This window comes from Lactuca virosa, chromosome 5 (genome assembly GCF_052849685.1).
Source record: "Lactuca virosa cultivar CGN04683 chromosome 5, Lactuca_virosa_CGN04683_v6, whole genome shotgun sequence".
Taxonomy (NCBI): domain Eukaryota; kingdom Viridiplantae; phylum Streptophyta; class Magnoliopsida; order Asterales; family Asteraceae; genus Lactuca; species Lactuca virosa.
Window position 1 is genome coordinate 227,464,199 of NC_136430.1, and position 14,155 is coordinate 227,478,353.

Here is a 14,155-nt window from a genome sequence, read left to right on the forward strand (position 1 = left end):
TCGCACGTGCAGCCACCTGCGCACCTTCGCCTGCGGACCCCACCACCAGAACCGACTTCGGGCCCCTATAAATAGAAGGGTCCTGCGAGCCTTCTCGGGTACTTTTGGGATTTCACCATTTTTCATCCCTTTCTTCATATTTTCTTCATCTTAACATTCCCCAAAGCCCCGGTATCGATTATAAGCCTCGGAATACGCCACGAAGAGCCCGTGAAGCCCGGAAAATTTATCTTTTCGGTTTCGAAGCCCGACCTTTGCAGAGCCCGGTTTCTCAATAAAACTCCCGGTTTTATTAGAAACGAACGTTTTAGGAAACGAATTGCTGCCCGATTTTCATCAAAACATGTGAGTGTATAGTCACTTTCATTTTACACATAGATATGAAGTATTTACCTTATAATACGTTCTATGTGCAAATATATTAATTGTTTATTTGAGGTGACTGTTGAGTTGATGTTTTATACAAGTTTTAAACTGTATAAGTATTTTTATCTACAAATATGTTGGGTAGAACATGGGTAGATAGTGATGTGTGATAAAATAAAAGTAATGAGAGGCCTCGATGTGATTTGTGATTCAGTCACCTAGCGGAGTTTGGATGACGACCACGGACTTTCTAGACAGTCCAGTGGGAAACATTAGCAGGTCCGCAACCTGTAGGTGTTAATGGACTAGAGTGTTCATTCGCTGTACTCCATCCCCCTCATGGTTGCCTTTACGACATGTATGGCTGAGGAAACCCCTTAGCAGTAGTGTCCATCCCGATGATATTCTTTAGGCTAGGTCCCTTGTGAAAAGTGTTTAGGGACGTAAAGTGAGGATAACGGGAACGGGTAATCAGGGTTATTGTTGATTGGTGAACTTAATAAGTTTATTATTATTGTGGGTTGAAAACCCTATATGCTCACCAGGCTCCCAAGCCTGACCCACTCAGTTTTTTTATGATTACAGGTAGTGGACCCCGAACATAGTCGGAGGATGACGTGAGATTTTTGGATTATAGGCCAGTAGTTGTAAATAACTATAGTAAGGCTTATAATGTCTTGTTTATGCTTTTGATCTGTATCGGAACATGATATCCCGAGGTTTTGATATATATGGAAAATATATACCTTCTCAATGAAGGGTTTTGATAAACTTTTATCATATGTTGTTTGGGGACCAATTCCGCAATATCTTTTGAAAAAATTTCTCTGATTTTATTTTAAAAAGCATAAATTAAATCGGTCTTTTCTGGCCGAGAAATTAGGGGATGTCACATGAATATATATATATATATATATATATATATATATATATATATTTGTGTTGTATAAATATGTATAAGTGTATTTATTTTTATAATTGATTTGTATTAAACTGTGAATAAATGAATTAATGAGTTTATTAAACTCTGAATATGATATTTATGTTGTGAATACATAATTTATTATGCAAATCTAATTTGGAGGGAATGATTGCAACACTGGTGATACTAGTTGTTGTGTTTGGTAGTGACATGTGGTATTTGATGGTGGTGATGGTGGCGAAGTCATATCTACAAGCTCCGGTGACCAACGAGGATCCACCATACCCAACTCGCTTTAAATTTTCTTCATCTCCGATTCCTCTAGGTATGTCGATTTTTTTTATTTGTTATAATATTTGCTTGTTTTCTATAGTTTATGTTTTATGATTTTTATGTTGCGAATTGATTTTAGAATATGTGTTATTATGTTAGTGTTTTCTCAAATAATGTGAATTTAAGTTCTTTTAAGCTGTGAATTATGGTGTTTTAATGTTTAAATTATTATTTAGTCATGTTAATATTCGTTTTAACTGATATTAATAAGAAAATATAAGTTTTAAGCTGTGAATGTATTGATTTTTATAACTTTTAAGCTATGAATGCATGATTTTTTAAATAAATTTGACTATTATTTTCTAGCACACAATATGTTTGATGATTTGCTTCAATGAAAAACATAAGTTTTAAGTTGTGAATGTTTGTATTTTATAAGTTTTAAGTTGTCAATGCATGATTTTTTTTATAAGTTTTGAAATGTGAATGCATGATTTTTTAAATATATATATGAATATCTTGTTGCAAATCATACAAGGTGTTTTATAATTTGTTTTAATGAAAAACATAAGTTTTAAGCAGTGAATGCATGATTTTTTTATATATCTGATTGCTATAATGAAGAACATAAATTTTAAGTTGTGAATGTTTTTTATAATTTTTAAGCAGTGAATGCATATTTTTTTTATACACGTCTGATTGCTTCAATGAAAATATATAAGTTTTAAGTTGTGAATTCATGGATTTTTATAATTTTTACATTTTCTTATGTTAGTGTTTTCTTAAATAATGTTAATTTAGGTTTTTAAATTGTGAACTGCAATAATTTAAGTTTTCAATTATTGTTTAGTTCTATTAATGTTAGCTTTAATTGTTATTAATAAAATATAAGTTTTAAATTGTGAATGCATGAACTTTTATAAGTTTTAAGTTGTGAAAGCATGATTTTTTTTATTAAATTTTAAGTTGTGAATATATGATTTTTTATATAGATGATTGCTTCAATGAAGGACATAAATTTTAATATAGGAATGCATGATTTTTATTTATATTAAATTGCTTTAATGAAAAACATAAGTTATAAGTTGTAAATGCGTGATTTATTAGAAGTATTAAGTTTTGAATAATTGTTTTTTTATACAGATATGATTTGGAGGTAAGGAAGGTAGTAGTGGTCGCAACGATGGTTGGTGGTGATGATGGTTGGTGTCGGCGTATGGTAGTTGGCGATGGTGATGACGATGACGGTGATAGAGTTTGAGTTGGACTTCTGTTACGCTATGAATTACGGTATAATGGATTGTATTAAATGTATAATTTTATGCTAAATTAGGAACGACTGAATTAATATGGTTATTAAATTGTGATTATAGAATTTAAACTGTGAATATGTCTTAGTTGAAGCATGAAAATGACATTTTTGCTAATTTTCACTGAAAAAAAAAATGAAGAACGGCATTTTCATAATTGTATCAGCTTCATTCAAAAGTTTTTAATATTGAAAGACTAAAAGTAATGAATTTTAATTTCCAAAATGTTAGATTTTTTTAAGATCTAAAATTTAGGAGAAAAAATTGAATTTCTCAAGAGAGTTTTATTACTTTGATTATTATTATTATTATTTTATTTTTTTTTATTTTTTTATTTTTTTTTGGCAACAAACTTCTTTGTATTCAAAATTATTACCATAAAGATTAAATGTACAATGTTTAAACTATTAAGCTGTGAATACGGCCATAAAAATATCATTAAATTTGGTGTTAATAGGCGGAGGTCGGCGGTCCGATAATGGTCCGGTGATGTTCCGAAGTCGGTAGATGGAATGTGGTAGTAAAGGAGGGAACGGCAGAGTTGCATGTTATATTAATGTTTATTTTGTCCAAAATACCTTTAATATAAATTTAAAAAAAAAATGGTTCTTAAGGTTCTTAACCTTTTTAGGTTCTTATTTGAACCACTCCCTATATATATATATATATATATATATATATATATATATATATATATATATATATATATATATATATATATAGGCTTAGGATATTCTATTCGAAGTAATTATTGTACATCTATCGTATGCTATGAGAATTATTAAAAGAATAAGTTGTTTAGCAATGCGAATACGTTCAACCTTACAAGAATATCATCATTTTCATGCATTCTCGTTAATTATTTTTTTTTCACTCATTTTCATTCTAACAGAATACGACCCAATAAAACATTCTGACAACATTCTGACAGAAATGAGAATAATAATAATAAGTGTATAATAACCTTATAGACGATTTAATTAGTGAGAATGTGTGTTAATGACAATAGTTATGTAAGATTGGACGTATTTATATTATCAAACAACATATTTTCTTTATCATTCTCATAGCATACGATAGATGTACAATAAGTAGTTAGAATACTTGAACTAGGGGTGGCAATTTATGACACGACACGAAACGGAATTGGAACGAAATTGAAATTTGAATTCGTGTTCGTGTCGTGTTAACTGTAAAAAAACACGATGTCGTGTCGTGTCGTGTTCGTGTTCAAAATTCGACACGAAATTGACACGATTTAGCAGTTCTTTATCGTGTTTTTCGTGTTTGTCATGTTTATCGTGTTATATTTAATAAAGTATTCATTAAATAAACTAGTATTGAGTATATATTATATTTGTCTTGTCGTGTCGTGTTTGTCGTTTTTTAATTGGTTCGTTTTCGTGTTAGTTAAAAAAACACGACATCGTGTCGGGTCGTGTTCGTGTTACATAAAACATTGTCGTGTCGTGTCGTGTCAGACAGAAACACGAAACGATAACATGATTTGCCACCCCTAACTTGAACCTAGCTCTCTCTCTCTCTCTCTCTATATATATATATATATATATATATATATATATATATATATATATATATATATATATATATATATATATATATATCTTAATACCTTAATAAACATTTACCCTCAAATGCTGAAATTTAAGAGGTACAACCCCTTATACAATATGTACAATAAATTTATGCTATGCGGTCAACAAAAGTTTTAAACGATGGCTATTGACTCGGTCCGCATTCCTTCTCCGGTCTAACAACCTACCCCGACTTTTCTTCCACAATGTTATCTTTTGTTAATCTTCTTCACAATTTATATAATCCTCCCCCGCCTCTACTCTTCTATATTTCACTCCTATCTCACCTCTATCTCTGTTGATCTTCATCGTCTTTCATTCTACCACCTACACCAGTCACGAACACCGCAGAAAACCAACCATCTCACTCTCTCTTAATCTAGAAAACAAAAACCATGTCACTCACCAAAATTGTCTTTTTTTTTTTGGTTTTAACAGTTGTTGGGGGCCGACACCACTAACACCGGTCACTACCACCGCCTCCACTCCTACGATGTCGTCAACAACATCCATAAAAGACACCACAACATTCACCACCATCGAACAAACACCACCTGCTCACTTCTCCCCGGTACTGCCCCTTTTGAACCTTAAAGTTTAACCGTCAAATTTCTCTCATTTTATCTCTTAATCGTTGATTTAGGGTTTTGGTTGTGGTTGCCTTCTACCTTCTCTGCGTTTATCTCTAAACAAAGACTTTTGATGGATGTTTATTGAGCAATTGATCAAGAAGCAAGAGGAATATATTTCACAAACAATGGATTCATAAGGATTAAAAGAAATCAGTCTCAAAGCAGGAGGTAAGTATTCTAATGAGTGTGATTTTAATCGATTAATCATCATTAGAGTTTTTTTTGCACCCCAAACCTCGAGTTATATGTACACTAATCCATCATTGTTGCCCATCCCCTTCCTCAAAAGCTCTTTCTAACCCTCGATATCGTGAGGTTAAAATTACCCACAATGAATCCCTATTCATTCTTTTACATAATCAATCCCAAATCCCTTTTCTTAATCTAACTCCCAAAGAAAAAAAAAAGATTTGTTCACCAATTTGTATTCATCTTTAGTGTATGAACCTAGCAACTTGAATTCATCTTTATATATGACTGATTTGTTGTCTTCGATTTCAAGTTTCTTTTTAGTTTTTTTTTCAAGGTTTTATTTTGATTGGGTATGAATTTGAACGATTTGAGAGCTTTGATTCAAATTGCAGCTTTAGGCTTTCTTTCAAAAATTTGGTTCATGAGGTCTCAACAGTAGTTGGAACATTTGGGTTTGATTTGTAGGTATATGTTTTATTTCAAACTATGTGTATAGGATTTGTTTAACTATGTGTGTGTTTTACAGTCCATTTTCTGGTTTGGATTTGGAGGGAAATGAATTTCACAAGGAAAGCGAGAACAAGTATCATTGGACACTTTTAGATGACTTTTTGGAATGGGGGAACTATTGGGATTCTGTTCAATGGCTTTTTGAGCCCTCTAGGATTTTGGTGTGTTTTCTTTTGCAGCCAAACACAATGAAAAAAAATAGACCCCAGTATGGTTCATGTGTATGACATCTTTAATTTGCTAATTTTCTTGATCTTTTTTTGTGTTTCACGTCTTTGTGTCTTTTTTTTTTGCTTTAGGTTGTGTTGGTTCCTCTGGTAATATGTTTCTTCATTTGGCTACTGTTGATGGGTCAGACCATGCCATTTGAATATCTTAATTTTGAGGACGTCGTTCATATTTATCTATTTAATTGCATGCCATAAACCACTAATGGATGTTTGGGAAGTTTATTTTTTTCCTTTCATTAAACTTTGTTTCATAGAGTATAAGAAAGAGTGTTTCAAATATATATGAACAATTTCAAATTAAAAGTTTGTTTCAAATTTCACTGACATTTGGAGATGTTTGTTATATGCAGATACTGTTACTTTTGCGAAGAACTAATTTTTCTTAGAAAAGAGTTATGAACTGTCTTTAAAGGTCTTCAGGTATATCATGTTATAATTTTTATTTCTTTTAAATTGTTGGATCACTAAGATATGTTTTTTGTTGCTATTGCAGTTGCACCTCACTGGAATTGTTATGCTTGCAGTAAATACACCTCATCTTTCTTGGGCTAAGTCGAAAAAAAAGTGATGGAGCAATAGTTGAGGCTTTTACAACTATATGGTAATAGAAATGCATTAACTTTGGTTTAATGGTTTTCAAGAAGCTGCTACCTCAGTTATCATAGGAGAAAGAGTGGGGAAAGGGAATTAGTTTTAAAAAAGCATGATATGGTATTGATTATTTTTCTATTTATGTTTTATCTATATCACTGTATTTAAGTAATTTAAATCTTTTTCTTTATATTATATATGTATTTAAGTAATTTGTATGTTAAGTTATTTCTTTTATGTTGATATATGTCGGTTATTACTATGCACATGTTTAGGCATAAAAAATGTATTTGTTGCTTGTGACTCCTAAGAATTTTACATATTTATCCTCATTTACTTTTTCTTTCTGTGTCTAACAATCTATTTATATGGCAGAACATGAAAGGATTTTCAATATTGGTTGGTGGTATTTCCCTAATGCATTTAGTGAAACTGGTCAACCTTGGGACATGTATGTTGGTCACATCAATTATTTTTTATTACCCTGATTAGAGTATTGCTCATAAAACAATATCTTAATGATTATCATGATTTCATTTAGTTTATTTCATTTGGGCATGAATTGAATTTATGCTCTGTTACTCTAATCTAGGTAAAAAAAACGCTTGGTTTGGAGATAATTAAAGAGGGGAATGTTGTAAAAGATCAAAAAAAGCAAAGTTAAATGAAGATGCTATCAAGGAAAGGAAAGATGAGATTCAAAATATGAACGAGATTAAAAATGCAAGTGAAGAGAGTCAAGAAACCAATAAGAGAGATTAAGAATGAAGACATCACTGAAGAATATGATGAAAGTTAAGAAACTATATTTCAAAATGAAGATAAACGCAATACAAGGTATGATATGTATCTTTCAAAATTTTACATACAATTAATGCCTTCATATTGATCTCATAGAGTCAACAATCCTTGCAAGAAGGGGTATACCTATTTTACAACTACATGATTAATATTATACAAATACATTACATTTTCAGGTAACCTTTTTGTCAAAGGAGCTAATACCACTTGAACTTACACGAACGATTAACTTTGGAAATATGAGTTATATCTCTTTATGGTGGCTTTTCTAGATGAATAATATAAATTTTAAGATACAAGTGTGTTATGATCAAGGTTATTGTTACTGGGGTGTTGCAACCTATGAGTCATGACATATGTTGCTCTACTATCTACAACCCAGTAGCATTACGTGCTTTACTCCTTTTCCAATGCTTCATAGTTATGTATATGTTAAGTCTTAATATGATACTTAGTTATTCTTGTGAGCATTATGACAAATTATTGGTGTCTATCGGTGCTGCATTATTTTGTTCTCGGTTTTTTTGATTATTCCTTTTCAAAGAACAATGGCAGCTCCTATAATCATCATATTAATGCTATAATTTGTAATCATTGGCATGTATTTTGATCATTTGTAGCCAAAACATTTTTGGTTACTATCCTCAATTCTGATATATTCTAATGATATTTTCAAACTAAGGTGTATTGAGTTGGATCTTGATCGGACTAAAATGAAACTAAAACATAATAGACATTTATTAATATTTACTATAAAACATTTATTATTTTGTAAGATGAATTGTATTAAGAGTAAATTACACGAATGGTCCCTATGGTTTGGGGTAATTTGCACGTTTGGTCCCTAACTTTTTTTTTTAACTCGGACCATCCCTAACATTCAATTTTGTTGCGTCGTTGGTCCTGCTATTTGTGAAATGACTATATTACCCTTACTGATTCTTTTTCTAATTTATTTATTGGTAAATGTATTTCTATATATTCTTGTTATTTGTTATTATTAACTTATTAATTTATTTATTGTTAAATGTATTATTCTTTAACCTTCACCGATCTGGTTTCTTTCTTGCCGGAGGAAACTACCACCCATACGCCATCGGAAATCACCACATCCTCTGTATAAATTACCACCATCTTTCCCACCAGAAAAACAAACTGAAGAATCCAGATGAACCTCGATACCATAAATCCATTCAAACGAGAAATCAAATCCAAAATCCAAACAAGAAATCAAAACCAGGAATTCAAATGAGAAATTTAAACCAAAAATTAAACCTAAAATCAATTGATTCAAACCAGAAACTCACCTTTCAAAGTAGATATCAAAACCGGAAAAATCAAAAACTAGAAATCGACCCAAAATTACATTTGCAGCAAAATCTACCCAAAAATACATTTCGAGGAGTAGATGTGACGACTACTGTGGGTGGTTGTCATTTTCATCGATTTAGGGTTTAGATCATAACTAGGTGAGAGAAGATGGTGACCACCATTGTTTTAGTGATTAGTGATCTAGGATTTAGATCTTAAGCAAGATTTAGGGTTTTCGTTGAAAGGTTCCGATGAAGTTGAAGGGCGCCGCCGATGTTGAAGGGCGGCAGTGGAGGTTCTTTTAGCAAAGTCGTCGTCGATGAAGCATTCCAACGCTTCATGGTGTTCTGATTTAGGGTTCCAAACTTCCGGTTCTAGAGAAGAAAGAGAGAGAGAGAGAGAGAGAGAGAGAGAGAGAGAGAGAGATGTAGAGATAATCTGATATATTAACTGGTGGGTGTTGTTAATGGTTTCTGGTGGTCAGGCGGTGGTGCAGATCAATGGAAGAAAAGGTCAATGGTGTCGATCGGTGACGTACGGACGACGTTTGACGATTTCCGGTGGTTCGACGCCGTCTGTGTTCTTCCTTTTGGTTGGAGAAGAGTAGATTCAGAGAAAGAGATATGGTGAGAGGAAACATATCATGCTTTAGTTAGTGGGTTGGGGTGAATATAGGGTTGGGGTTAGGTATTTAATTTATTTTATTTTAAGTCATTTTATTTTAATCTTTAATATAAAAAGAAAAACAAATCATTAATAAATTAATAAATAAATCAGAAAGGGCAAAATAGTCATTTCATGTCTGATAAGGACCAAACGTGTAACAAAAACAAACAGTAGGGACCTTCCGAGTTAAAAACATAAGTTAGGGACCAAACACGCAAATTACCCTAAACCACATGGACCATTCATGTAATTTACTCTTGTATTAAACTATTTTTGTAACAAATTATTTTGATGAACAATTTGTAAAATACCTTTGATTTGCAAAATTGTTACTAATTAGCTAAATTATTTAAAAGTGGGAAGATGCAAAAAAACAAAGTCGGTTTATGTGTTCTATTAATATGTTGAAAATTGAAAATAAAAAAGGAGAAAAATGAAATCTAAAAAAGAAACAAATTAGTTTAAGAAAATTGGATGAACAACATACATGCTTAATCGGTACTATAAGATTCTTAACGTCATCTCAAATTTCCAATACAAAATTTTAAATGATTTTCAATATTTAAAACATCTCATCATAGTTAGATTTAATTTTTTAATTTCCGTATCTTAAATATTAAATAAGTAGAATGTGATTTTGGAAAATTAGAATTTTGAAGTACTTCAGTGGATTTTTTTAAATTTTCAAATGGATTGTGTAACGGTGCAAAATTGATATGTAAAAGTTTTAGGCACAAAATCATTGATACTGAAATAGCTGTTGGTCAACATGTTGAAATTAAAAGAAGATATTTTTGCCAATGGTTCATCAATATCCGTTTGAAGATCACATGTTCCCAATCAAGCTGAAGAGAAAACAAATTTTCAATTCGATTATGTTTCGTGATGATAATCAACAAAGCTCAGCGACACACAATTCCAAATGTAAGTATTTATCTTCCAAAATCAGTTTTCTCACATGACCAACTTTATGTGACATTATCCAAACGGATATCATGTGTCAATACAAAAGTATTAGTGAAGTATGACAAACAATTCAAAGACAGTGAAGTCTATACATCAAATGTGGTGTATAAAGAAGTGTAGCATGATTAATAATATAGAATCGATCATGTGTCCATATGCATTGTTAAAGAATCCCAACTTTTCATTTTTACATTTTACTGATTTCGTTTATGCTAGCATTACTTATATTGATAATTGTTTATATGAAGTAAACTATTTGCGCAAAAGAACTAATCGTTTCTACACTAATTTCTGAATAAACTATTTGCACCCAACGCTTGGCGCAGACAAACGGCTAGTATATATATATATATATATATATATATATATATATATATATATATATATATATATATATATATAATGAATGTAAGAATACGAAATATACTTGATCAATATATAATGAATGTAAGAATACGAAATATTATAGAATACGGCTAGTATATATATATATATATATATATATATATATAATGAATGTAAGAATACGAAATATACTTGATCAATATTCTATAATCGATGAATAGACGACCAATTAGAAATTGTATAAAAGACAAGGGAAAATGACTTATATGGGTAACTATGTTTCAAAATCGTTCAAAAAAATACCATTCAAGTTTGGTGTGTCTAAAAAACACCATCCAAGTAAAGCATTTGTATAAAAAACACCAATGAAATACATTCTTTGTTCAAATTTGACCTTTGGTAACCGGCAATTACCGGTAAAAAATAAGTAAAGGAAGAAAAACAGTAGGAAATGACTCAAAGAGGTAACTATGTTTCAAAATCGTTCAAAAAACACCATCCAAGTTTGGTATATTCAAAAAACACCATCCAAGTAAACTTTTTGTACAAAAAACACCAACAAACTATATGTTTTGTTCAAATATTACCCACCGGTAATTGGTTCTTACAGGTTAAATGATAACTTGGCTTAACTATTATGACATGGCATAATAATGATTGACAAAACAATAAATGATATATTCCTCCTTTAAAAACCGATTTAGGGTTTCTTCATGAACGAATAACTTCTTCTTCTCCTATGAAGCCTCTGCGATCTGGATTTTATGCAAGTACGCCCGGCGTACTCCTACGTACGCCCATCGTACTTGTCTAGGCTCAAGAACCGCCAATCTTCCGAAGGCCATAACCCTCGGTATGGCTGTCTGATGCCTAAATTAGCTCCCGTAGATATAAAGAATGACGAAATCACACTTAGAATGAAGAAGTTATGGCCTTCGAAAGATTGGCGGTTCTTGACCCTAGCCGAGTACGTTGGGCGTACGCAAGGAGTACGCCGGGCGTACTGGCTCGACATCCGGATATGATGGGACTATGCACATACTTGTTTAAGTTAGGCCTCGGGCCCACTTGATTGTAGCAGGTCTTTTTTTGGCTAAGGCCATGTTGGGAGTTCTTGGGCCATATTAGGCCTTAGATGCCTTGTAGTTGGGCTTGGATGCCTTTTTGGGCTTTTTATGGATTTGGGCCTTGGGGAGGGAGGTCCATTGAGGCAGGGGTAAATGAGCCCTTTTTGCCTTAAGTTAAGAATTAGAGTTTTGGACTTGAGTTCGAGATCATCACTTTAGAAGAAGACGAGCAATTAGAGGAGAAGAATAAGTCATTCGTTCATGAAGAAACCCTAAATCGGTTTTTAAAGGAGGAATATATCATTTATTGTTTTGTCAATCATTATTATGCCATGTCATAATAGTTAAGCCAAGTTATTATTTAACCTATAAGAACCAGTTACCGGTGGGTAATATTTGAACAAAACATATAGTTTGTTGGTGTTTTTTGTACAAAAAGTTTACTTGGATGATGTTTTTTGAACATACCAAACTTGGATGATGTTTTTTGAACGATTTTGAAACATAGTTACCTCTTTGAGTCATTTTCCTATTGTTTTTTTTTCTTTACTTATTTTTTACCGGTAATTGCCGGTTACCAGAGGTCAAATTTGAACAAAGAATGTACTTCGTTGGTGTTTTTTGTACAAATGCTTTACTTGGATGGTGCTTTTTGAACACATCAAACTTGAATGATATTTTTTAAACGATTTTGAAACATAGTTACCCATATAAGTCATTTTCCCTAAAAGACAAATAGAATGACACTTATTAACTTTAAGCTGGCGACGTCACAATAGAAGACCATATTAGAATCACAAATTTTTAAGCGTACGTACATAAAACTTTATCTGGGCTGCGTCAATGGAAGATCCAAGACCTAATTAGAATCACAAATTTTTAAGTATATACAAGATCAACATACCCCACCTCTAGGTTTACAAACAATAATAAATAAATAAAAAATAACATAAGAGAAAATTACTATAAATAGAGATGACAACTATGAACCCCGTACAGACATCTCAAGATTTGAAACGTACTTGTTGTAATGGAGTCTAAACTCTTTCTTCCCTTTTCATGTATCCTCTTTCTTGCTTCATTTATGCTACCAGCTCTTTCGCATGTTCAGGACCCTCATTTACGCCCAAACGGGTTATCGGGTAATAACACGAAACCGTCACCTTTTGGGTTTCTTAAAGCCATGCAAGGGTGTCGTAAGGGCGACAAAGTGAAGGGCATTCGTGACCTTAAACTGTATCTTGCTCGCTTTGGATACCTAAACTACCAGAAAAATCCTAATGTCACAGATCTTGAAGAAGATCATTTTGACGAGGAGCTTGAGGTAGCCATCAAGTCGTACCAGGTCTTCTACCATCTGAATTCCACGGGGACGCTTGATGGGCCAACGGTGTCCCAGATGGTGATGCCTCGTTGCGGGTGCCCCGATAAAGTAACTCACAAGCACACCGATCATAACTCTTTACACACAGTCTCTCATTTCCAATTCTTTCCTGGGGCACCAAAATGGACCCGTGGTCAGCTAACTTATGGTTTTGGAGCAAGTTTCCCAACCCAATTCATGCCTGCTGTTGATCGAGCTTTTGGAAAATGGGCTACTGCTTCTTCTGGATACTTCACGTTTTCAAGAGCAGCAAGTTATCAAGGTGCTGACCTAAAGATTAGTTTTGAACGTGGAGACCATGGTGATGGGATTCCCTTTGACGGATCTGGTGAAGTGTTGGCCCATGCTTTTGCACCTCCGGATGGAAGATTCCATTTTGATGCGGATGAAAATTTTGTGATTGGAGCAGTGCAAAATGCTTTCGATGTGGAGACTTTGGCTTTACACGAAATAGGGCACCTTCTTGGGCTTCGTCATAGCCAGTTTCAAGACGCAATAATGTGGAGTACTCTCAAATCAGGGGTCACGAAAGGTTTGTCCCCGGACGACATTCAAGGGCTCCGTACTCTATATGGTATTTAGATCGAAGAACAAAAGGATGCATAATTATTGTGTTTATGTGTGTTTTATTGTGTTTATGTGTGTTTTATGATTACAAATATCTCATGGGTAGGCAATAAGGCAATAAGCCAAAGGTTTTTAGTTGATTTGGTGTGAAGATTGAGTCATGTGTAAACCGGTTCAACCGGCTCAATCCCATTTTCAAAATTTTAATGCATTTTATATATATACCAGTATTCATATATGTATATAAAACCTGAAAATTGATATCCAGAGGTTCGAACATAAAAAAAAATAACCACACGTTTCAGATCTAATGCTGTCGCCGTTGATAGTGGTTGTCGCCGCTAATGACGTTGCCGGTAATAATCTTAATTTTTGTAGTGACTTGGTATACAAAATTCACTATTATATACATATTCATCAACAACAA

The 14,155-nt window shown here is 32.7% G+C and overlaps 1 pseudogene; it reads left to right on the plus strand.

The window, feature by feature from the left end:
* Window positions 1–12,759: 12,759 nt before the first annotated feature.
* LOC145117429 (metalloendoproteinase 2-MMP pseudogene) lies at window positions 12,760–13,948 on the plus strand (annotated as a pseudogene).
* The last annotated feature ends 207 nt before the right edge of the window (window positions 13,949–14,155 follow it).